Source organism: Lissotriton helveticus, chromosome 10, assembly GCF_964261635.1.
Source record: "Lissotriton helveticus chromosome 10, aLisHel1.1, whole genome shotgun sequence".
In the NCBI taxonomy this organism is placed as follows: Eukaryota; Metazoa; Chordata; class Amphibia; order Caudata; family Salamandridae; genus Lissotriton; species Lissotriton helveticus.
In genome coordinates this window covers 99,301,708-99,328,156 of record NC_136071.1, presented here as the reverse complement: position 1 = coordinate 99,328,156, position 26,449 = coordinate 99,301,708, and the positions used below count along the sequence as shown (strand labels likewise).

Here is a 26,449-nt window from a genome sequence, read left to right as displayed (position 1 = left end):
GCCCTACAAGCCTTTGACTTGTACAACAACCATGCACCTGATGTTTGTCAAGGATTCTTGCCTTTCAGGAGAAACTTGATGCTTCTCCTTGGTTCGTCTCCTTGCTTATCCCCTCCGCCACCTGGGTGCACGCCAGACAAAGATGTCCTCCGCCACTCAAAGAACTACGAAACGTCTTTATATTGTAAGATGGCGCACAGACTCCGCAGATACTGAGATGACCGTGCTAGTATACGGCATGCAGGCTCAGTGAGCTGAATGCCCATCAAAGACGTATGCGGTGATCTGTAGACTCTGCCTTCCATTAATTCGAGGTTGGTAAATTAAGTACCATTAAATTTACAAAGCTTAGATATTCAGAATTATTTATGATGTGCTATATAACAAAATAAGTTATTATTTTTGTAATGCCACAGTGAATACGAGCAACCTTTCATGCACGACCCTGGCAGTGGTGCAACAATAGCCCCCGCAGCCCCGAGCTCCAATGGCCACCCCCCCTCTGGCAATGTGCACAGGCTGGCCCCCTCCACAGGGGTGCCCCCTCAAATGTTCACCACCTGGGATGTCCCACGTTTGTGGGAAATACTAAGAGCATGTAAAATCAGGGGCATATTGACAAGGGTTTATCACCACCAGAATGCCACTTTTGATGGTGTTCAGCCACTCGACATATGTACAAGGCGGCGTTAAGCTACTTTACTTGGCTTAATGCTGCCTTGTAAAATAAGGCCACATTTCACGCAGCACTTAGCGTGAAAGGAGCAGGCAATGGATGTTGCAGTGGACGTTCCACCGCAATGCCCATTCCTTTTGACGCTGCCCCCTGCTTACAAAGGTGGCTTACACAAGGGGCAACTCCAAAAATAAGACCAGGGAAAACCATATCTTAACCTGGCGAAACAAAGAGAAATTGTTAATTTCTCCTTGTTTTTGCTGTTTCGATACACATATAAAGAGCAAATTTTCAACAATCATTCCCTGCAACATAGACACTCTTGCACTAAGGTGCAAGGGTGCCTGTTCTGACGCTAGGCAGCTAGATTTAGTGCCAGCACTAGGGAAAACGCAGGCGTGAGCCACATTCTTGTAAATATGGCGTATCCCTGCATTAATAAGCTGAACAAGTGCGGCATTACCAATTTTGGAGCCACACTGCACTCCGCCAGTTTATTGTTAATATGCCCATCAGTTTACACAGTGGCGGCTCCTCCGCTAAAGGCTGAGGAGCATTGCCCCACTGCTATTACCTCAGTGAATTTTTTTGTTTGTCGATAATAACAAGACGTTATTATGGTTTTCTTTTTCATTCGGGAGTCGAGCGGGGCTGGCTCCCCGACGCCAGAACATGGGAGGAGTGGTTTGCACTTTTCTAAGTGCACATGACAGTTTGGCCTGCCCTCTAGGAGCCATCTTGAAGGAATATAATTTCACGGTGATTCGCACATGAGTAGATCACGTCTGTCATCTGTACATTGTGATGTGTCTCAATGTGAGGGCCATTTTGGTGGTACTACTTGCATAGGTGATTCGCACACCAGAGGATCGCGCAGGCACAGTAAATTGAGATGTGCCAAAGTTTGGTGATTATGTTAGAGATATCGCAAAATTGGTGATTCACACACCTGTGGATCACAAGTTTTGGTTTCCAGAGGTCAACAATAATCAGTGCGGTGATTTGCACACGAGCGAGTCATTGTCAGATTGTCGGTGATTTGCACATCGCACACGGATGTTCAAGACTCTTAGGAGATGTGTGCTTAGTATTGTGGCTCATTTCTGTGCTGCCTCAGCGGCCATTTATGAGCTTCTTTTTGGACCATTGGAGGAACTTTGTTGTACTTTAAGAGTATATTTATTGAATCAATATTTTTGAATTGTATGTGAGTTGTATTTTCCAATGGTTTATCAATTAACATGCAGAATATTGCTCCACTGTCATTTTACTGTCATCTTCAGGAGAACCTGCCATTAAATGGGGAAAAAGGAAAACCGAGGAAGAGGAGGACAGCAGCCCGGGGACGCTGCAGTCAAGGTAAGTGTTTATGTTTTTTACCTTTAAAGTATATTTAATGTAATTCTTCTTTGGGGGTGGAGGCGGGGGCTGGGCAACTCCGCTCCACTGCGGAGATTGCCGAATAGTGCCTACTCGGCATTCTCTGCGGAACACGGAGTAGGCACAACTCCGCACACTCCGCGGGCGGAGCGGAGCTCTCCGCCCATGGTTAGTGAAGATGTGTACTCTGGCGCTTCATGGTACTACTGGCAGAACTCACTTTGAGTTGTTATGGGGAAGGAGGGCTAATTCAGTGTTGTCACCGTCCTGGAAGAATGTAAAAGTGAGAAGTTGGTTGTGGATGGTGTGTAGAAAAGTAGGCTGAGTAAGAAAGTAGAGGAAATGAAGAGTTATGTTGATAAGAAGAAAGCTGTACAGTCATTCCCTGTTGAAGTGCGGGATGTTGTTAGATTTAAGGCTCTAGTTACTCATGAGTTGTACAACAAACAGGTGAGGGTTATTAAAGTGTTTAATAATGAAGAAGGTTTGGACAAGGCGAAACAGAAGAAAACTGAGCAGAAGCAGATGAGTGGACTGTGCCATAGCTGGAGTAGTCCTGCCAGGTTTAAATATTTTGTAATGTACAGATAGTGTATTTATTGTAAAATATGAATGTATTTTGTGTTATAGGGTGTGTTGGTAAGGAAGGGAAATGTGTGGTAGCCTGGTATCTATGGATTGTATGCACATCTTGGTAACAAGGGAATGTTAGTGTGGGTAGGTTCCACGTGTGTTAGGATTCTTGTTGTAGAATCATGAGAGCAGTTGGAGATTAGACGTGGATGGAGGTGGAAATGTGGGTAGAGCACTTTTATAGAAGTAAATCTTATTTGAAGAAGAACCTGCCTACCTATGGGGATTGAACTACCCAAATGTTAGTGAGGTGTAAAAGGGGCACCAAAGAACTGTTAAAATGCACAATTTTGCCTCTTTCATAAGACTTGAGCTATTTCTATGCTATTGACTCAAACGTGTACACTCAGTAACTGTATGCTGTATTACTGTAGGGATATCACTAATGGCATCTGTGATGTCATCAATGATGTCATTTGATATGTCATCAGTGATATTATCTAGAATGTAATTCAGTATGCTATGAGTGATGTAATATGTGAAGTTATAAATGGTGCATGGAGGGGCGGAAGTTATAGTTGGGTCAGTAAACTCTAACCGGTAAATTTCAGACTTTTTTGTTTTTTAAACATTAGCTTTAATGTTAATACAGCATGTAACTCTAACTGTAACATCCCTTAAACCTTTGTTTTTTTCACTGAGATTTCCAGCAAACCTGGTAATGTTACTTTGAATTTGCTCACTGGAGGGTGATCAACTGTGTTTTAATTTCATGTTTGGCATCAGCAAACCCACTTCTGATAAAATGGAATGTGCAGGACTACTTATACCGACATGCATTTGTTGTGATACTCACTTAAAGAGGCCCACTTTAGGGTAGAACTTGGTGAACAGGTGGCTGCAATCAGTCTGCTGAACTGTCATGCATTTGCCCTGTGAACAAGGACTGGAGAAGCCTAAAACGCCTTAGGCTTCTGAAAATAAGAGTTGTCTGTATGTTGCTGGCTTTGCTGCATTCCAGAATAAGTAATTGGAAGCTGCTTATATATATATATTTACACACACACACACACACACACAAACAAATATATACAGGTTACATTAAAAAGATATCCAATGCATCAAAGCTGTAGCATTCATGTTATTCAACTTTCTTATGGAATACAAATTAGTAGGAAAATGCCACTTTCATCAGAAAATGAACTTTTTATTTAAAGTAAATAGTGAACAATAAAACACAGGTACATAAATACCTACCAATTACATCTTACATGTATCGTATAACTTATTTTAAATATATAAATACATGACATATTAAACAGTACACATTGTTACAAAATGATATATGTATTTTTTGACATTTCTACGAAGGATGCAATTTCCATATGCAAGAGCCATGCTATTGAAACATCACAAGGCTCCAACACTAGGAAGAAGAGATGAAATGTAATAACTGGAAGCACATTGTGGGAGAGATGCAGCAACATTCATGTGGGTGCTTTATCCCTAAACACACACAGTTCGTTTCACTAAACCTTCACAACACAAGTTTGGGTGAGATTGGCTGAGGGTCCAACAATCAAGAACGTTTTTCATACATGGACCCAGCTTGCAAACAGTCCAGGATCTTTAGGATGCAAAGTTAGCGCCTATCAACATGTGGTCTTTTCCAGACAGGATGGAAAGCTCTTGGGTTGTTTGCCACCAGGACTCAATTTGCTATTTCTACAAAGAGCAATTGCTTCCAAAAACCCTGGGGAGATTTAAACAATAGGAAACCTATAGTTTTGTACGAAGCTTTCCTGATTCTGCCTTATATGCCCCCCATAAGTACAGCTGGAAACTATGGGTGAAGGGAAGCACTCCGGGATGTGATGGTCACTTTCAACCACCCAGCATGCCTTCCTACACCCAAGAACTGGAGGGACTGCATTCTGCGAAGCACCCTTTTAATGCTGTTAACGTCAGGGTTGTATTGTGACTAAGCCGGTAGCTGCATTTTATGGGGTGCTGACTTGAGGGACCAGGAACCAGAGTCAACCCAATCAGCATCTGATGTTAGTATGGTTATAAGGAGCAGGTAACTAACAAAAACTGTGCTTCGCAGTCGAGAACCACTATTCTGTACCTGCTCTACTGGACTTATCTGCAGTGCTCAGGACAGTCGATCACCAAGCCCTTGTTGAGTGTTTGCACCCGGGGATCTCTGCATCCAACACAAACGTCAATGCACTGAATTCTTTAAGGGTGAGACGAATCCCAGGCAAATGCAGGAATTGCTGCAAAGTTCTACAGGATTTGCCGCCACTTTGCACTTCAATCTCAGATATCGTCAGCTGACCACTGTAACAAAGTAACTCAAGCCAGTTCACGTGACTTACTGCTGAATGCAGGGATCTGGAACTATTATCCCAGTAAATTACATCATTTATTTGGACAATTGTTGTATGGATTATCTTAAAAAAGATTCTACTGTGGTCCCTCATCTGCATCACAGCTCTGCGTACGTTCAGTTTTTGGCCACAGACTCTGGTTCGGTACTGCCAACATGAGAAATGACAGAGACCTCTTACACTATAAATCGATAAAAAAATGTCTTGCCTACAGTTATGAACTTGACTTTCCAAACATCAAATATAAACTCATGACTATTGTTATAGTCAATGGTGTCCTTGCTTTGAACACATAGACACAATTCAATTCGCTGTCTGCTGCATACAAACATATCAAGTAGAGAAAATTCTACTACAGTTTAGCCTACTGGCCGGTTATTTGCATTAAAGCATACTTAACTCTTGCATTGCTCGGTGCCTCTATACGTAACAAATGCTTGTTCTTGAGATGCATCTGCAAAACATGTGACCGCTGCGAGAGAGTACTCTCTCCTTCCGCCATATCAGCAAGAGAGGACTTTAGACCACTGAGATCAAGTTATGTGTTACGATGTAACTTCTTATTTCAGTAACCATATTCCTGCGATTAAGCAAGTAATCTACCTTCCTGAAAATGCTCGCTTTAGACGCTCTCAGGTGTCACAGATATGGTCATAGAGTCACGGGTGGCTGCAGACCTCTGTAAGGCTTTCTTGGTGAAGGTGGTGCACCTCTGCATGATCTCATGAGCTCCTGGCTTCTGTGGGATCTTAGGAACTTTAGATCTGGAGTCTGAGCTAGAAGAAGACAGCGATTCGTCTGAACCACTTGTTGAGAAGCTCTCCCCAAGCCCAGCATCCCTGCTAAGATGACTTCTTGGCATTGGTTTTCTGAGCCCTTGTCCATGGCCCTCTACCACATCACTGTTCATGTAGAGAAGCTCCGTGTTCGCTGGTGAAAGGTTGACGTTCCTTGGTGATGTGGTGGGCTTCCACTTCATGCCACTTGCTGCTTGCTCTGGAGAGACTTCCAGCTCTTGAATGAATTCGATCAATCTAGAGCTGGCCGCGTGGTGTCAACCCATAATCCTTTGTGGTGACTTAAATGTTCACATTGATGCCGGATTTATTATTAGGATAAGTGGGAAGTATATAGGTAGGAAAAGGCGGACTTTTAGAGCTCTTCGTGAATTGATTTTAGGGAATGGGCTTATTGATGTCTGGAACAGATTCCGGCCAAGTGAACCTGGATATACCTTTTTCTCTGCCCCACACCAAAAGTTTGTCCGTCTTGATTATTTTTTTATTTCGCAAGATTTTATAGAGAAAGCTAATATTGATATTCTTACAAAACTTATATCAGATCACAACCCCCTAATATTGGAAATTCAACTGTCCTCCCAAACAAAAGGCTTCAAAACTAAGTGGTTGTTTCAAAGGAATTTATTACTAGATGATGATTATGTCCAATATATGGCTAAAATCATTAAGGAGTTTTTTTTGTGCAACAATGATACGGCTTCTGTTATGGGACACTCTTAAATCAGTAATTAGAGGAGAAACTCTTAGCTACTTGAATTTCCAACGGAAAACTAGACGGAGTAAATTTAAGGAAGAATCGGACAAGGTAATGAAGGCAGAGATAAAGCTGGCTGCAAATATTAAATCAGGCCGGGATATTGAAGATGCTCAACATGATCTAACTATCAAACGTGCTGCAGCTTATTGCCAATTAGCTGACCAGATAGCATCTAAGTATAGGCAATATAAGACAGAATGTTATTAACTAAATGAGCAAACGGGTAGAGTATTAGCCCAAAGGTTAAGACAGAAGGCAGCTTCTAATGACATTATAAAAATTATTGATCTGATCGGTGAAATTCTGGAATCTAAAGCTGGGGTTCTAAAAGCGTTTCGGGATTTTTACCAGACATTATATAATGATCCGAATGATGGCAGTGGTGTAGTAAAAAGCGGTTTAGAATATCTGGAAAATCTAGATAATATAGATCTTCTGGAAGTACAAAACATTAGCTGCCCCTATTTCATGGGAAGAGATCGAAATAGCTATCTTAGGTCTAGCTTCTGGGAAGGCAATGGGACCAGACAATATACCGCTCAAATTCTATTGCACCTTTCGTAGTCTGCTAAAACCGGAGCTACTTAAAGTATTTCGTCCGGCCATCTCGGGCTATCCTCCTGATTCATAGTCCCTGGCCACTAAAGTTATTTTTAAACAAAAAAAGGGAAGGTGGGCAATGAGCTAGGGTCATATAGACCAATCTCTCTCATTACTTCAGATAGCAAGATCTTCTCTAAGATCTTGGCTAACAGATTAATTGATTTTATGCCAACTCTGGTCTCAAAAATACAGCACGGGTTTATTAAGAAAAGGGATACAACTGACCACGTGAAAAGGATTATTGCTCTATTAGATTGGGCACGGGCCACGGGATCCCCGGTCGGGGTTGCCCAGTTGGATGCGGAAAAAGCATTTGACAGGGTCGACTGGGGGTTCCTGTGGTCCGTGCTGGTATGGAAGGGCTTTCCTATAGAATATTTAAATGCAATATTGGCATTATACAACCATCCCAAAGCTATAATTCGAGTTGCTGGTGAGGTCTCTGATCCCTTGCCGATAACAAGGGGGACGAGGCAAGGTTGTCCTTGTTCCCCTTTGCTGTTCGCATTATATATTGAGCCCTATTTGAACAGACTAGGAAAAGAAGTTGGCATTGCTCCCGTGAAAATACACCAAGTTAAATATAAAGTTTTTGCGTATGCCGACGATGTCGCTATTGTCACCTCAGATATTAAACTTGCGTTACCTAAGATAATAGAATGGGCTCAGGAATTCGGGGAGTTCTCAGGATATAAATTGAATGTCTCGAAAACTCAGCTGATTCATTCGGCAGAGGGCCGACCGGGTGATTTGGTGTTCTCCACCGAAGCTTCTTATCTTGGTATATTAATATCTGCCAAAATAAATGATATTGTACGGCTTAATGCAGACCCTATATTAGATTCAGCTAATAGAACCTTGGAGAGATTAAATAACCTACATCTTTCTCTATACGGTCGTACTAACTTATTAAAAATGTTAATATTCCCGAAATTTTTGTATTTGTTTCGTACGATACCTTTGTTGTTTCCATCCGATTTTTTGGGCAAGATAGACAGAATGACCTCCAGGTTCCTCTGGGGCTACCGGAGATCTAGAAGAGCTCTGAAATGGTGTACCTTCCTAGAATCAGAGGAGGTTGGGGGATACCGAATTTTCGGCTGTATTATTGGGCGGTTCTATTAAGATATATGGGTATTTTAATTTTTCAAGATGTCATCCTGGATGAATCAAACAGGCCTTCAATTTATGAAATGGTCTTGGGGAAGGAAGCAAGACAATGCTTGGTAAGAATAATCGAGCCCAGCTATTACAAAAAAAACAAATTTAATTTTTTTTAACTGCCTTTCAAATATGGAAGCAGCTTAGAAAAAGATTTAATTTTTGCAGTGACTTGAATTATTACCAACCCTTATTGAATAGCCAGATTCTACCTGAGATTTTCAGAGACCTAGTAATGACAAGATGAAATGCTGCAGGAGTGTGTATACTAGGAGATTTATATCAGGATGATCAAGTTGTTTCTTATTCTTATTTACAGCAAAAATATAAGTTCTCTAGAATGGATTTTTACAAGTATCTCCAAATTCGAAGCTTTCTGGAGTCTAAGGGTCTTTTAAGTCAATCTCTGATGAACAAAATTGATATACTTGAAACTAGCAGAAGTGGAAGCAGAATTGGTTTAATATATCAGATGATGGTAAATAGGCTATAAGATGATTTATGTGTATTTGAAGACAAATGGCAAAGAAAATTAGAAAAGGAGAAAATAGATCTGTCTAGAGCAATTGAATTGTCAATTAGTACTTTATTTAATGGTTCGTTTAAAAACCAACATTTTATGTCTATTTTTGATCTGTATTACACCCCCCGCTAAATTAGCTAAATGGTAAATCAAAAAGCGGTGATAGGTGTAATCGATGTAGCCATATTGCTGCAGATTCTATTCATATGTTTTTTCTTTGTCCCAAATTACTCCAATTTATTACGGATATCCAATTTTTTCTGAATAATAGTTTGGGGGTGCAAGTTGAACTGTCCGCTGAATTAGTAATTTGTGGAATTCAGTCAGATCAAACTGGAATAAGATCAAGGGCAGAAGAAGGATTTTTATTTATCTGTATGTCTGTATATCGATCCTGTATTACCTCCCGATTGCTAGATCCTAATCCTCCAGTATTTCATCACTGGCATTCAAGATTATTATCTATATATCAACTTGAGAATGCGGTTTATAAACTGAAGGGTTTGGAAAAAAATACATTCGGTCGAAATCTTTGGGCTCCTATCTCAAACTGGATTTGATTTCTTCTTTGTTTGGTATACTCTTGTTTTTGTGGTTTTCTTCCTGATTATTGATTGATTGACCTATATATTCGTAATATTGTACGGCTGTTCTTTGTTGCTTTCTGTTTTTCTTTTTATGTAATGATTGCCCTGTCGGGTTCTCATGTTTCTATGTATGATGATTTACTTTTTGTATAACTATCTGCTGACATGAAATAAATAAAAATATCAACGACAAAAAATAATAATAAAAAAAAATAGTTGTCCTTCTCTGCAGAGATTGCCCCATTCCGCCTGTCCCATCTTCGTAGTTGTTATTCTGTGACGGCACCTCCTCAAGGGATGCCCAAAGAGGCGTAGTTGGGCTGGCAGCTTCTTGAATGTCTGGCGTGGATGCATACAAAGCATTCTTTGTAATAGCCTGGAACTTCTGATGTGGATTTTTGTATGGCCGCAGGAACATTGATGGGACGTACCCAACCTGTTCATTGTACCTAGAAAGAGAGGTAGAGCATCATTGCAAACAATCCATCTAAAGAAATCAGACATTGATGCATTGATATTGTGGATGCAGGGTCTGGGAAAGGATGGACCAACTAAGCAAAATCTTATACTCAATTTATAAAGTATGCATCTGTAAGATTTTGGTAATGCCACAATAAGGTAGTAGCTGTAAAGGATTTTTTTTTTTTTTTAAATTGTTTCAGCTCTACAAAAAAAGAAGAAAATGAAATGTGGAAACTATGGAGTAAACACAACCTAAAGTAATAATTAATATCTCCAACCACGATTTGCTTCGTGACATATAAGACTGACATCTCAGAGCATTCATAAGGGGCTAGAGCTAGAAATATGAATTACGTTAGAGCCATGCACCCACACAATAATAAAGTGAGGAGCTTCCAGCAGGCAGTGAGTGTCCACTCCAAAGCAGACAGGCCAAGTGCTGAGAAACTGATTAAGGAATACCCTTAAAAGCAGGGCCAATTTACACTTGCATTATACATTCATGCAAATCATGCACACCTTTCTCACTCCTTTTCATTATATTATTTTAAATATGTCTCAGGTGTGGCCCAGACCACCAGTCAGACGCCACAGCAGTCCTGAAAGTCAAAGTATCTTCCCTGAACCTGTTGATCTCATAACATGTCTCTCAGATCACTTTGTTGTGGAATAACACTTTGCCAACAGTATCAAAACATAGTTTAAAAAACATGACACACGACCAAGGAAATAAACACCGGCACAGCTATATTGATATTGATCTAACTCAATCAGGACTTTCAGCCTGATTCATGAAAACCGGACTCTGCGAGTCTCAAATTGCGAAAAACTGCGAATCGCTATTGAGAAACCGCCGAACGGAATTCATGATGTTTTGCAACAAAAAAAAGCGAATCGCACGCGGCCACAAAAGCCGTTAGCGATTATCGATATTCGCAGAAAATTCTCTATTTCCGGCTACATCCGTGTCGAAATTGCGAATTCGCTAAAAGCGGGATCGCAAAATCGCGAGATCGGGAAAACGGGAAGTCGCTTTTCGAGCACAGTGATGATATCACAACCAGGAAGCAGCCCGTTCCCAGCCCCATTCACCACAGTGAGGCAGACCTCGAGTCAGCAACTGGGAGAGCTCCTGCAATTCTGTTTGGATACAACTCTGAAAGTACAGTGCAGCAATGTCTGAGGATGCAGTTCCTGGGCCCAGCAACACCACAGGGCGGAAGAGAAAGTTAAAATTCTCCGAGCTGGAGCATTTAATAGAAGGGGTGGTGGCCAACCACTCAAAACTGCTTGGGAAGGACTCTAGGAGGGTGCCGGAGCAGGAAAAACGCAGGATCTGGCAGGGTATAGCGTCCACGGTGAACTCCGTGGGTGTGGCTGATAGGTCACTGGACGAACTTAAAAAACGCTGGTACGACCTCCAAGGTCGTGCCAAAGAGAGGGTGGCTGAGCGCCTTGGAGAGTCATCGGGCACTGGAGGGGGAGGACCTACAGTCCCTCCAAACACCCCCATGGAGGACCAAGTAGAGAACACCCTGGAGACAGAGGCGGTCATCGGAGTGACTCATCTGGACTCATCCTGCCCCACCCAAGACAACCAAGGTAAGTGGCATGCGACTGCGACCCTGTCCCCTATGAATGTCCATGACCAATTAGCCTCCCATATTGTTCCATAGTCATGCCATCGTTCCACATCAGGTAATGCCCTGAAGCATTGTGGGACATGTAGTGTGGCCACAATGTAGATGTACCACAATGCAGCCAGACAGGTTCCAAAGTACGCAAAGCCATAGCCAGTCAGGGAATGTCACCCAGCATGCATGTAGCAACTGCACGTGTGACAGATACATGCAACTAATGAACGTCCACTTCCCCTCACAGGTGGTGCAGACAGCAGCGACAGCGAGAGGCTGCAAATAGATGAGGAGGCACAGGATGAGGAGGAGGTGCCGCCACATACACAGCCACCAGCCCCTGCCCCAGCAACTACTCCCGCAGCCAGGTCCACCCCCAGTGTGCCTCCTGCGTCTGGCGCAGCAACTACTCCCGCAGCCAGGTCCACCACCAGTGTGCCTCCTGCGTCTGGCGCAGCAACTACTCCCGCAGCCAGGTCCACCACCAGTGTGCCTCCTGCGTCTGGCGCAGCAACTACTCCCGCAGCCAGGTCCACTACCAGTGTGCCTCCTGCATCTGGTGCAGCAACTACTCCCGCAGCCAGGTCCACTACCAGTGTGCCTCCTGCGTCTGGCGCAGCAACTACTCCCGCAGCCAGGTCCACTACCAGGGTGCCTCCTGCGTCTGGCGCAGCAACTACTCCCGCAGCCAGGTCCACTACCAGGGTGCCTCCAGCCCCTGCTGCACCAACAACGCCTGCCGTGACACCACCAGCAGCTGGTGCTTCAACATCAGGGCCTGCGACAGCGGCAACACAGCGGCCACCCACTGTGTCAGGCCAGCAGAGCAGGCGTGGCAGGCCTCGCCTGCAGACCAATGCACCTATCAGCAGGAGGGGGAATGGACAGGAGCTGGTGAGAATGAGCGTGGAAAGACGCATGCTCCGTATTCATCAGCTGCAAGCACGCCAGCAAGGTGCCATACAGCTACAGCTGTACAACATTGGGCGCAATGTGGCCGGAGTGGGGGACCAGATGGACCGCATGACGGCAGCCATGGAAGGTGTGGGGGAGGGAATGGCCCGCATGACTGCAGCCATGGCAGGTGTGGGGGAGGGTATGTCCCGCATGACTGCAGCCATGGAGGCCAGCACTGCTGCAAATACATCGCAGCGCAACGCAGCACGCCGCCGCCACCGTCAGCTATTGACCCGGCTGACCGCCTACACCAGGTCCAATGATCTCATAGGCAATGCCACATCACAGTTGTCGCGGCGGTCCCTTGCGCAGCAGCAGCAGCTCATCTAGTGCTGTGAGGATGTGGCCAGGGTCCTTGAGCACCTGACCAGTGCCGTGACAGCACTACACCCTCCTGCTCTACCTGCCACTGTTGGGGGTGATGATGCCAGTGAGGGGACATCGAGTGTGAGCAGCCACTCTGCCTCACACGTAGGGGCACTCAGGGGCAGCACCAGGCCCACAGCAGCTGCACGTGCCTTGGATGAGGATGAGCCACAGAGGCGCTTGGGTGGTACGCGCAGGAGGCGCACATGACTTCATATGACTATTACAGGCACAGGCTGAGTATAAGCCTGCCCTGTCCTTTCACACAGCAGTATGCTGAAATACTGTTAGCAATGACAACATTTAAAGTGGTACCATTATTGTGAATGAAACAATAATATTTATTTTAGCAGCACACATTGGCGTTGTGTCATTATTACTTTTTGCATGCATTTGTGATTTGTGGGGTGAGGGAAGAGGGTGCATTAGAAACTGTTCAGTGTGATGTGGTTGCGACGTCTGTGGCCTTCAGCTGGATTCTCCCCGCGTGCATGGCGCGCATGTGCAGGTGGCCGGTCGTCCCCTTCAGATTCACTGCCAGAGATGTCGACAGGTATCCGGCGCTTGGTTGTAATGTTATGTAGTATTGCGCAGACAGCCACAATGCGGCAGCACACTGCAGGACTGTAATACATGGCCCCACCTGTCTTGTGCAGTATGCGGAACCTGCTCTTGAGCAGCCCAAATGTCCTTTCTATGCAATTCCTTGTCCGAATGTGTGCAACATTGTAGCGCCGTTGCTGGGGTGTAGCAGGGTTGAGGTATGGGGTGAGGAGGTAATCACGGAGGGCGTAGCCACTGTCACCTGAATGAGAGGAGCAGAGGGTGAGTGCCTGTGCTGCGCTGCTACTTCATAGCAATGTGACATTGTCGACAAAGTATACTTACCAAGTAGGTGTCCTTCCCCAAAGTCTCCCCTGGCCAGTCGTGTGTGGAGGCCGCTGTGCCGGAATATGTAGGAGTCATGGGTACTCCCTGGGTACTGGGCCACAATGTCAGTGATGTATGTCTTAGCATTGCAGACCATCTGTATGTTGAGGGAGTGGTAGGACTTGCGATTGCGGAACATATACTCCGTGGCAGCTGGTGGGCAGATGGCAATGTGGGTACAGTCTATGCATCCGAGTACATGTGTAAAATGGGCTACATTGTAGAATTGTAGCTTGGTCAAGTCCAATTCCTGTTGGCTGGTGGGAAATTTGATGTGTCGGTGTAGCTGGGTAAGCATAGCGTCAACAAAAGTCTTGAGGCAGCGTGACATGGTGGGCTGGGATATCCCCCCAGCAGCCGCTACTATCCCCTGGAAGCTTCCGGAGGCCAGGAGGTGCAGGCTACACAATACCTGCACATGTGTAGGCACCGCATTGGTACGCCTTGTTGGGTGCTGCATCAGGGGGTCAAGGTCCTGTATTAGCTGGATTATCATTTCCCCATTCAGCCTGTATTTTGCATATATCTGCTCTCTGGTTTGGCCCAGCAAGGTGACCCGCTGGCGGAATATCCTGTCCTGGATCCGGCCTCTCCTCCGTGCTGCTCGCTGTAGCCTTCGCCGCCTGACCACCATGTACATTCCTGGCATTGTGGAACTCCTAATGCTGCTGCTGATTGTCCTTATGTGTGATTGGTCAGGCCTGAACCTGTTACTGATTGGCCAACGGTTTTTTGAAAAATATTTTTGAATGGCTTTTATGGTTACCACCTGCTTTGAGTTGTCCTTAATTTGCGCCGCGCAAACTGCGATTTTTGGGTTTTTCGCTATTTGCGGTTTTTCATGATTACCGATTGCGATTGTATAGCGAAATCGCAATTTATTTAGCAGGATCCGTGGATTGTCGCATTTTCCGATTCGCTAATGCTCTCCTACCGGGATTCTGCGAATATTATTGCGAATTCGCTATTATGTGTTTGCGATTTCATGTTGAATGCCGATTACGGACATTGCGCCCGCAATTGCATTTTCGCAGCGATTGCGGGCGCAATTTTGCTTCATGAATCAGGCTGTTAATTTCCAAAAATCATCTAGCATGACATAGTGATTATCAAATGTAAATGTGCACTGTGACTGACCAAAGCTAGCTATCGCTTGCTCATTTCACACATCTGGTGCAAAGTACTGGGGCGCAAGAAACCAATGCTTCCTACCATCATGCGCATAATAGACATGCAGCTAAAAGAGGGACATCTTTAAGACCCCATATTTTAGGAAGATAGTAAGTAAAAGCAAGCAGGGGGGCTGATTGCAAACCTAGTACTGTCTTGTCAGCTTCTGACTTTTTTGGCGTCTCTGGCAACGGGCCCATCCCCTCTTGCTGAAACTCTGAGCCCCCTATGACTGAGGGTGGGCCACAGGGTTCTGTATGGATTACATTTTTTGTAATCCTTTTTAGTGTGCATTTTGGAAGGGGTGAGAAATAAGACTGTTCAACTTAACCACATTAGTCCAAATCACCCAGTGGCCAGAATGAGGCTATAGTCTAGTCCTGGCTCCCCAGCTTCAAGCTGTTGGGTAAGGTATTTACAAGTCAGGTCGTGCATCACACCAAAAAGCCTGAAAACTATTCATGGTTTGAAATCTCCCCATTTAAAAGGGCTAATTTAGAGTTATTTACAGGTCCTGTGTCCACACATTGGAGTCTGTGATAACAGAAATGAAAGCAAATTGCTAGAGACCAAACAATAACCATCCACAAGATGTCACTGTGACATCTGGGGTCGAAACCCAGACTTTCATTTACCAAATCAGTGCATTCTGGGAACTGTAGTCTTTTTTCATGTCCTTTGCTCCATACAATCTAGCACAGCTGAAAACAATGATTTGTAAGGGGAAATTCCTGGACTAGAAAAAATGGCGTCCTATGAGATGGAGACATCTGATAACCCTAAGCCTGTGTACGAAAAGGAAAATGAAGGTGACGCCAACACATAAAGCCAAACACAAAAGAAACTCACCAGACCAGCCACCAGCCACTGTCAGATTTTTCAAGAACTTCAACCACCACACCAATGTTCATGGACAAGTCGTCAGTGTCCTTGGCCTCATGAGATTTTATTGCGAAGTAAAACTCTCCTAAACAGAATGAGAAAAGCATTATTTCAGAACGCACCCCCACCCATTCTTGGGTATCTTGTTCAGCCGCTTTTAAACACAGTTGCAAATGATGGGGCATATTTACAAGCCCCTTGCGCCACTTTTGCGTCATTTTTCCCATGGCGCAAAAGTGGTGCAAGGGGATTGTAAATATGCCCTGATATCTTTAAAAACAAACAAAAAAAATGGCCTATGGTCTTAACCCACCATACAATAAAGTAAGGGGCTTCATGCAGGCAGTGAGTGCCAACTCCAATACAGTCAGGCCAGGAGCTGTGAAAGTGAATCAGGAAGACCCCTTAAAGCAGGACCACCTTCGTTTGGATTCTACACTCATGAAAATCAGATTGCTTGGAATTAAATTTAAATAAGGGCACCTCTGGTGTGGCCCATACCATTAGTTAGAAGCCCAAAGCAGTCCTGAGTGTCAAGGTGGCCTCCCCCGATTCTGTCGATCACAAAGAGCGCCCTGAAGCACCTTGCTATGAAAGACGACTATCAAAACATGGTTAAAAATATGATGGATGACCAAATGGTCCAACAACACCCAGTGGACCGTGTTGTTGTGTTGGTGTCATAAAGCCAGTTGCATGCATTGACTATTCTTCTCTGGTGTTTGAGGGTGCTCAAGAGTACACAGTTCAGATTCAGGGCTGAGGGCCTTAATGCAGGAGAGAGGGTCATATGATTGGTCGGTGCCAATGTTGGTGATTATACTGGTTTAGAAAAAGAACTTGCAGACTTACCTGTGTCTGAAGACGGGCGCCTCGAAGAAGCTTCTTTGCTGGTTGAAAGTTTGGACAGATAGGGAGTAGGAAACCAGGCCAGCTGTTTCTCCTCATTCTTCACCAACCACCAGCCTGCAGGAAAGAGCACAGAAGGACGGGCATGAGCGACAAAAGAAAAGGACCCCTAACCATAGCGTGCTGTCTGGTTCCAATCATGTAGAAGCCACATCTGGCTGATATGTGTTCATGCAAGGAAATCAAGAAGATCTGAAGCACAGGAAGTCCTTTCTTACAGGGACTGTGTGCATATATTATTTGTGAGGGACCCTAAAACACAGAACAGCTAAGTCATGGGTCACAAGCACAGACATATCATGACCAGCATCAATACAAGTCAGCTCTACGGGGTGGACAGGAATAAGCCCAAGCACATTATGGGGACAGAAGAACCAGCTGCTGACAGATGCAGCATATGGGCACGCGTCTACTTCACAGAGATCAGGTGCCCCCCCTTCAACCCAAATTATTCAAAGTTACTCATCCTTTCAAATGGGATGCAGCAGGCACCTTAAAACTTGTAGAGGAAGGTGTATCCAGGAGGGTGCGAGGGGATGGTCGGTGAATAAGAACATCTGCTGTTCAGAAGCTTCTTAAAAGTCCACTGCCTTGCATGAATAACTTCTTGAACAGATAAAGCTGCTCCCTGTTTCTTTGGGGAAGGCGGTCTGTGTATTGATTTAGCCTGTTTGGGAAAGGGCCAGGGTGGGAGTAGGTTTTAACAGAGGGCTGTGTTCTAGTGGCATCAGATGAGTGAGGAGCTGGCTGAGAGCTCTACCCCTCAAAGAATCAACCTGCACCGGTTTGGTCACATTTGAAACAGGGGCCTGGTCTAGAAAGATGCTTGTCTGTTGGTGTGATCTTTCCTCTGCCTGCTGGGCAGAAGCAGTGCAAGCTTCCATCATTCGCAAGTCAATCGTGAGAAACAACAGCACAAGCTTCCATCACAGGACAGGTAGGCCACAAGTGTAGTGAAGTTCCCAACACACACAAGGACAACCTGGGAAGTAGCATTTAAAGCACCCCATACACACAGCAGTAGGGGGCATAGATCTGGCATTCAGTGGCACAAGAGCAAGCTTCTGCAACCAAAGTAACAACAGTGTGCAGCTAATCCTCACAGGGCAGAGGTCATGTAAGCGGCCTCAAAATGCTATCCAGTGAGCCCCTCTGAGGTGAGCAGTTGAGCAAATTGGATGGCAGTCAAATGGAAAGGGGTGGACTTGGCAGTGACGTGATTTATGAGCTAAAACAGTGTGCCATTTTAGGATGGTCCCTGCACTCTGAAGTGGGCTCCACTTGCTTCTTCTAGAACCAGTATGATGCCATCCATTTGCTAATGCTCAAGCTGACTGTCTGGAATTCCTGTATCATCATTTGTTACCTGTTAAAGGAGTGTGTGGGTACTAATGTGAGAAGTACAGAGGTTTCAGATAACCACAGAGGCACAAATTAATGTACCTTTGTCAATGGCTGGAAGCGTGTCAGACATTATCAGTTGGACAACAACACCAAACATTAATAGGTTTTCTGGGCATCTCTGTGGGTGCCTGGTTGTATTTAGGACATTAACTCGTGTATGAGTACACTCAACATTAACAAGTTTACGGGAGCCTTGGTCACCAATGTGCATACAACTGATATTAAAAAATGTTTGAGTTCCTCTATGGGTACCTGTGTGTATGTGTGACAAGAATGGGTGTTTCTATACCTCTATGGGTACCTGTGTGTATGTGTGACAAGAATGGGTGTTTCTGTACCTCTATGGGTACCTGTGTGTATATGTGACACAAATGGGTGTTTGTGTACCTCTATTGGTACCTGTGTGTATGTGTGACAAAAATGGGTGTTTGGGTACCTCAATCAATCAATCAATCAATCAGAGCATTTATATAGCGCACTACTCACCCGGAGGGTCTCAAGGCGCTAGGGGAGGGGGGTCCGCTACTGCTCAAACAGCCAGGTCTTGAGCTGCTTCCTGAAGGCGAGGTGGTCTTGGGTCATGCGGAGGTGGGTCGGGAGGGAGTTCCTTGTCTTGGGGGCGAGGTAGGAGAAGGACCGTCCCCCAGTGGTGGCTCTTCGGATTCGAGGGACGGCGGCGAGGGCGTGGGCGGTCGATCGAAGCTGGCGTTTGGGAGCGTAGAAGTTGAGGCGGCTGTTGAGGTATCCTGGTCCTTGGTTGTGTAGGGCTTTGTGAGCGTGGGTGAGGAGACGGAAGGTGATTCTCTTGTTGACCGGGAGCCAGTGCAGTTCTCTCAGGTGTTCGGAGATGTGGCTGCGACGGGGGATGTCCAGGATGAGTCGTGCTGAGGCGTTCTGGATCCGCTGAAGTCTCTTCTGGAGTTTGGCGGTGGTTCCTGCGTAGAGGGAGTTGCCGTAGTCCAGACGGCTGGTGACGAGGGCCTGGGTGACCGTCTTCCTGGTCTCGGTGGAGATCCACCGCAAGATCTTGCGTAGCATGCGCAGGATGTTGAAGCACGACGAGGAGACGGCGTTGACTTGTCTTGTCATGGAGAGGGAGGAGTCCAGAATGAAGCCTAGGTTGCGTGCGTGGTCTGTTGGTTTGGGTGCGCTGCCTAGGCCGGGGGCCCACCAGGAGTCGTCCCAGGTGGAGGGTGAGGATCCCAGGATGAGGACTTCCGTCTTGTCCGTGTTCAGTTTCAGGCAACTGTTCTTCATCCATTCGGCTACCTCTTTCATCCCTTCGTGGAGGTTGGCTCTGACGGTGGCGGGGTCGTTGGTGAGGGAGAGGATCAGCTGGGTGTCGTCGGCGTAGGAGATGATGTTGAGGTTGTGCTGGCGTGCGATGGCTGCGAGGGGACTCATGTAGACGTTGAAGAGCGTTGGGCTGAGCGAGGAGCCTTGTGGAACGCCGCAGATGACTTCGGTGGCCTCAGATCTGAACGGGGGGAGGCAGACTCTCTGTGTCCTTCCGGCGAGGAAGGAGATGATCCACTCCAGTGCCTTCTCCTGGATTCCGACGTTGCTGAGGCGCTGTACTAGGGTACGGTGGCAGACAGTGTTGAAGGCCGCGGAGAGGTCCAGGAGGATGAGGGCCGCTGTTTCTCCGTTGTCGAGCAGGGCTCGGATGTCATCGGTGGCTGCGATCAGGGCGGTCTCGGTGCTATGGTTGGCCCGGAAGCCAGACTGCGAGAGGTCTAGAGATCCATTCGTCTCGAGGAAGGTGGCCAGCTGCTTGTTGACGGTCTTCTCGATGACTTTTGCAGGGAACGGGAGCAGCGAGATGGGGCGGTAGTTCTTTAGGTCGGTGGGGTCGGCTGATGGCTTCTGTAGTAGAGCGCTGAGTTCGGCGTGCTTCCAGCTCTCCGGGAAGGTAGCGGTGTCGAAGGAGGTGTTGATGATGTCCCGCAGGTGGGGTGCGATGGCGGCGTCGGCCTTGTTGAAGACGTGGTGAGGGCAAGGGTCGGTCGGAGATCCAGAGTGGATGGAGTTCATCGTCCGGATGGTGTCTTCGATGCTGATCTGGGTCCAGGCGCGGAGGGTGATGGTGGGGGGCGCTGGTTCGGTTGTGGCGTGCGTCGTTTGAGTGCTGAAGCTGTTGTGTATGTCCGCGATCTTGTTGTGGAAGTAGGAGGCGAGGGAGTTGCAGAGATCTTGCGAGGGGGTGATGTCGTTGTTTCCGGCGTTGGGGTTGGAGAGCTCTTTAACGATGTTGAAGAGTTCCTTGCTGTTGTGTGCGTTGGTGTCGAGTCGTTCCTTGAATGCGGTTTTCTTGGTTGCGCGGATGAGTTGGTGGTGTTTTCGGGTGGCGAGCTTGAGGGCAGTCATGTTGTCCGGTGTTGCGTCTCTGCGCCAGGTTCTCTCGAGGGCTCGGCAGTTCTTCTTGGAGCTCTTGAGTTCTTCGGTGAACCATGGGGCTTTCTTGCTGCCGGGTCTGCTGGGCGGGGTCCTCAGGGGGGCGAGGTCGTCAGCGCATTCGCTGATCCACTTCGTGAGGTTGGTGGCCGCTTGGCTGGGGTTCGTTGTGCTGGTGGGTGGGTTCTTGCTCAGGGAGGTCGCGAGTTGGTCGGCTGTGATCTTGTTCCAGCTTCTGCGTGCAGCCTGTTGTTGGTGGTGGTGAATCGTGGCCCTTCTGAAGCTGAAGTGGACGCAGCTGTGGTCCGTCCAGTGGAGTCCGGTGGCGTGGCTGAAGGCGATGTCCTTGCTGGATGAGAAGACGGGGTCGAGTGTGTGTCCGGCGTAGTGGGTGGGGGTGGTCACCAGCTGCTTGAGTCCGAGGTTGGCTAGGTTGTCCAGCAGGGTGGTGGTGTTGCGGTCGTTGTTGTTCTCCAGGTGGAAGTTGAGGTCCCCGAGGAGGATGTAGTCAGCGGAGAGGAGGGCGTGCGGGCTGATGAAGTCGGCGATGTCTTCGCTGAATTGTGTGCGTTGTCCTGGGGGTCTGTAGATGAGGGTGCCTCTGAGGGTGGTCTTGGGGTTGATGTGGACCTGGAAGTGCAGGTGTTCGGCGGTTGTCAGGGTGTCGTCGTTGTTGGTCGTGATGCGGATGGTGTTCCTGTGGATGATGGCGATGCCTCCTCCGGTCTGGTTGATGCGGTCCCTTCGGATGATCTTGTAGCCGTCTGGGATGGCGATGGCGATTTCGGGCGCTGAAGAGGCGTTCATCCAGGTTTCCGTGAGGAAGGCTACGTCTGGTGAAGTGGTGTCGAGCAGGTTCCAGAGCTCGACGGCGTGTCTGTGGACGGAGCGGGTGTTGAGCAGGATGCACTTCAGGTGGCTGCTGTTGTTGCTCGTCTTGGTCTTGGTGGGTGCGGGTGTAGTGCAGGTCCGGATGCAGGTGAACTCGCAGGAGCGGCAGCTGAAGGGTCCGTGGGTGCGTCTCGGGGTGGCTCGGTAGCATTCCGGGAGTCGGCCAGTGTTGAGTGCGTTGAGGGTGGTGGCGTCGTACGTCCGGCGGGTGGGCTGGGGTCTGCGAGGGCCAGGGGTACTGGCACTGGGCACGATCCAGGCGCGGACGGGCACAGACGGGCTTACCTTTGGCGTGCCTTCGGCGCACAATCGGCGCTCCCGCTGCCCGTGACCGCTGCGCGTTCGCACAGTCGCCATTTATGGCGAAGTGCGAGGGAGGGAGGAGCAGCTGGGAGGCGGGAGCGGGGAGGGCACAGAAAGAAAAGGGGGCGTGGCAAACCAGCAGAGGCGGGAAGCGGGGAGCGGGGAGGGAGGTTACCGGGGCAGCAGAGGGGAGAAAGTACAGGGGGACAGGCGATGAGCAAAAACAGTAAACAGTAAAAACAATGGGGCACACAGTAGGAGAAACACGGGGCACAAACGCCTAAAAAGGCAACAGAGCAGCGAACACAGTAACAGATGCCCCGACCGCAGGAGACCACGCCGCTCTGCGGCAGGGGGCGTGGTCAGCCGGCGGCAGACAGGGTCAGCGAGGCAGGCGGATGGCACACGCAGCAGCTGGTGGCCGTGCGGCGCGGGGGTGTCCTAAAGCTAGGTCACACTCACCTGCGTCGCACGGTCGCCATTTATGGCCAAGTGCGAGGGAGGGAGGAGCAGCTGGGAGGCGGGAGCGGGGAGGGCACAGAAAGAAAAGGGGGCGTGGCAAACCAGCAGAGGCGGGAAGCGGGGAGCGGGGCGGGAGGTTACCGGGGCAGCAGAGGGGAGAAAGTACAGGGGGACAGGCGATGAGCAAAAACAGTAAACAGTAAAAACAATGGGGCACACAGTAGGAGAAACACGGGGCACAAACGCCTAAAAAGGCAACAGAGCAGCGAACACAGTAACAGATGCCCCGACCGCAGGAGACCACGCCGCTCGGCGGCAGGGGGCGTGGTCAGCCGGCGGCAGGCAGGGTCAGCGAGGCAGGCGGATGGCACACGCAGCAGCTGGTGGCCGTGCGGCGCAGGGGGTGTCCTAAAGCTAGGTCAATGGTTACCTGTGTAACATTAATGGGTGTTTGGGTCCTTCTAGGGTTGTATGTGGGACATTACAACATGTATGATTGCATGGTTTAGAAAACTGAAACCAAATCAAATGCCTATTATGGGTAAACTCAAATTTAACATGTGTCAGGGTCTTTCTATGGCACCTGCTAGTAAGTGAATACATTTGTGAGTAGGTGAGTACCTGTGGTGTCTTTCAGTAACACGTCCACGAGCTCTCCACGACGGACCTTGAAGGGGCGGTTCTTGGTATCTGCGGCCTCGTACGTCTCCAAGCAACAGTACTGCTCAGCTCTTATTGGTTGAATGACTGCGTCACTGGCCTGTTGCATTGACATCTTCCTGCTCCCGTCTCGTGCTTCTGAGGGCATGATGGCGATGCTGGAGAATAGACATGGACGCCATTTAGTACAAAGCAAAATGCCACAGCAAGACTTAGGATTGAATACAAAGTGCATTAAAATCTCAAATGAGAGATACAACAGAAATCAAACCTGAGGCCTGGGCCAAATTCACAATATGTGACAGGGTAAAGTACCAGTTTGGTGCCTGATCTTAGATCTCACACTTGAAGCTAGTTCAATGCTAGTTGGCTAGATCCTGCAGGATGCCTCAAGTCTGGACCTGCAGATCTAGCATGTCCACTAAGCAACATCACCAGGTTTCCCAAATCAGTATCTAAAGCACTCTATCTGCCCCGGGCTTTCATATTCTCTGTTACGAGCTGTGCCGGACTCCCCGCTGAATGCAGGATCAATACCACTAGGGCCAAGGTGTACTTCCCTGTGTGATTCCTGAATCATGGCTGAGTGATAACCCACCTGGCCTTGTTTCATGAACACTTGTTCCACACTGTGGTTGGCATTTGTTCCACACTGTGGTTGATATTTGTTCCACACTGTGGTTGGCATTAGCTCGCATTCTCTGTTACATCCATACTCTGGGAGTGTTGAAGTGTCCTTTCCATCCTCCCTACTGGACAGATTTAAATACCTTTGTGCACCATTGTCCCTTTGTGAACATGGCTTCCAGATTTGGATACACTAGTCTAGGTGACGCCCCAATGTTGGCTTGTGAAGTGGTACACGCTGCAGTGTTCTAAGGATCGAACTCTGGCCCCCAACACTGCCCAGGTTCTTGGACATACTAAGATGTTAGTTGGTCTTTTAAATAGCACATCACAAATGTGTTTCCCCTGCAGTGGCCTACAATGCTCTCCGCCTGTTTACTACAACTGGGTCTCCCGGCGCTATAAATATTTATCATTTTAATATGGAACAGGAGCGCGCTCCGCATTGAGACCCAGAATACGCAAAGACAGTGAACAGCAGCAAAAGCAACCTCATCCAGGAAGCTAGATTTGCTGCATCTCTGACACCTGTCTACTTTACCCTAACTCTTTCGTCCTTTTTAATCCATACGAGATATCACAAAATCCCAAAGACTTTTGTATGGTACCAAAACCTAAAAGGACAACTACACGATACCATGAACAAAAGTGTGATCCAACTCATCAAAATTAAATCGTTAAATATTCTCTGAAGGAAAGGAGTTGATCTATGTTTCTGGTGAGGCTTGGCAGCGAATTCCTTAAGAACTAGCAATATTGTTGTATTCAGTGTCATCTACAGAGGCATGACTGCTACACTCCTACAAATGTTGTCATGTGTTTGGGTCACTGCTCGTTGGGTCCTCTACGCTATACCTCCCAGTCCAAATGCTTCCCAAATTCTGTGCCCCAGGTCAAGGAGGGATGTCATGGTTTTCAAGCGTGGGGTAGGTGGTGGCTCTACGCCTGCATCTACGAGGATAGTCCAACTGCTGAAGGATAAGGCTGTAGCACACATTATTCCTCAATCTTCCACTCTTCCCTCAGAGTGAAAATCGTTAGCGGTACGCCCAGACATGGGTTTTGTGCTGACTGTACCACTGGAACCAAGATACACCTGACTGAAGAGCCCCCATCAGGGGGAAACCGGTCTTAGGTTGCTTGTTTTCCAGTTTGGAGAGGACCTGGCTGGGCAGTTCGGACTCGACTGTTACCATTGGAGCAGGTTCAAGATTGATTTGCTTTTGGCTGGGTCAAATCTGAGGCAGCAAGGTGGGCAAAAGAATGATGGGTTGGAATGCTGCCCAGAATGGCTGCCAGTGGTTAGACTTATTGCAAGCATCCCCTCATCACCTTTTGTGCGTTTGGTGTAGCGCCCTAAGTAGCCAAGGGTATTCCCGAAAGTGGGTCTTGTGCTTACTATGTAACTGGAATCAAGGTACACCTAACCGAAGAGCCCAATCAGGGGGAAACCGGTCGTAGGATGCTTGTTTTCTAGTTAGGAGGACCAGGCCGGGCAGTTCGGGCTGGACTGTTCCTATTGGATCATAGTCAAGACGGATTTGCATATAGCTGTGTCTAATCTGAGGTGGCATAGTGGGAAAAGGAACGATGGGTTGGAATGGTACCCCGAGCTATTGCCAGTGATTAGACTTATATCTAGCATCCTCCCATCATGTTTTGTGGAAGATGCTTTATAGTTCTACGTTGCCCACAGCTTTGCATGCAGGAAGTTGTTTCAGTTCCTTGATCAAGGGTAGGAGTCAGTCGTCCATGCAATGCTGGATTTTGATCTCACGCTAATACATTCAGCACACAATAAACATACAGTCTAACTTTTTGATTGAAAGTAAAGTATCTGTGGGCACCAGACCTGTTTTCGGTGAAGGCAGGATCAAAATCCCTGGTCTGCGGTGTGAAGAAACCAGTGACATCCTGGCCCTGTGAGATCTTGGCGTCTGTTTTCAGCAGCTCCTGGACGTAACTCTCTAGCAGCTTGAGGCGCGCCAGGAACCTTCTGGACTCCTTCCTGAATGTGAAGGCAGGAGCATCTGTCAGGTGAATGAGGAAATATAAAAAAAGGTCAGGAAAACTCTACTTAAATTTAAAGTGCACCCAGCTCTGTTTAAGGAGGCCGTACTCTTTCTGACGTAAGATGCATGCAGCAGCATTAATGGCAAACAATCTATAGGTGTTTTCCTTGAAAATGCTGGCAAGCTGAACAGCTGATCCAAGTCGTTGCCAGGAAATGGAATCTACCCCATCCAAAAAGGATCACTAACCAGTGGTTAATTTGTAAACAAATAAGAGCTGGAGCTCTCGTCAGGAGGCAGCTTCGACCAGCCCATTTCTCCTGTTAGTGCCGCCTACACAGAACCAACTACTAACAATGAAACACTACATGTGGGAAGAGGATGTGGCAGGATGTAGCGTAATGGTTAGAGCTGCCGACGCCAGAGCTGGGGAACCAGGTTTGAGTCTCGGCATCGGCTCAACATCCTGTGATTCTGGGCGAATCACTTAATCTCCCTGTGCCTCCCAAAAATGAATGTGTCCTTAACTCGTGCTCAAGCGCCGGTGTTGATGATTAAGCGCTGGTGTTGATGATTAAGTGCAGGTGTTGATGATTAAGTGCCCAGTGGTGTTGATGATTAAGTGCTGGTGTTGATGATTAAGTGCTGGTGTTGATGATTAAGCGCTGGTGTTGATGATCAAGTGCCGATGTTGATGATTAAGTGCCGGTGTTGATGATTAAGTGCTGGTGTTGATGATTAAGCGCTGGTGTTGATGATTAAGTGCCGATGTTGATGATTAAGTGCAGGTGTTGATGATTAAGTGCTGGTGTTGATGATTAAGTGCCGGTGGTGTTGATGATTAAGTGCAGGTGTTGATGATTAAATGCCGGTGTTGATGATTAAGTGCCAGTGGTGTTGATGATTAACCTGTTGGCTGCTGCCGTCGGCCAA

The 26,449-nt window shown here is 47.4% G+C and overlaps 1 pseudogene across 1 annotated transcript in view; it reads right to left on the bottom strand.

The window, feature by feature from the left end:
* Positions 1–3,822: 3,822 nt before the first annotated feature.
* LOC144785970 (NADPH oxidase organizer 1-like) overlaps positions 3,823–26,449 on the bottom strand; it is a 28,228-nt pseudogene continuing 5,601 nt past the window's right edge. Inside the window, exons 4-10 of the transcript XR_013602065.1 lie at positions 25,357–25,534; positions 22,839–23,035; positions 16,707–16,820; positions 15,822–15,939; positions 9,668–9,902; positions 7,588–7,669; positions 3,823–6,027 (exon numbers count right to left, since the gene is read on the bottom strand). The product of XR_013602065.1 is annotated as an NADPH oxidase organizer 1-like (transcript). The remainder of the gene's footprint in view (positions 6,028–7,587; positions 7,670–9,667; positions 9,903–15,821; positions 15,940–16,706; positions 16,821–22,838; positions 23,036–25,356; positions 25,535–26,449) is intronic.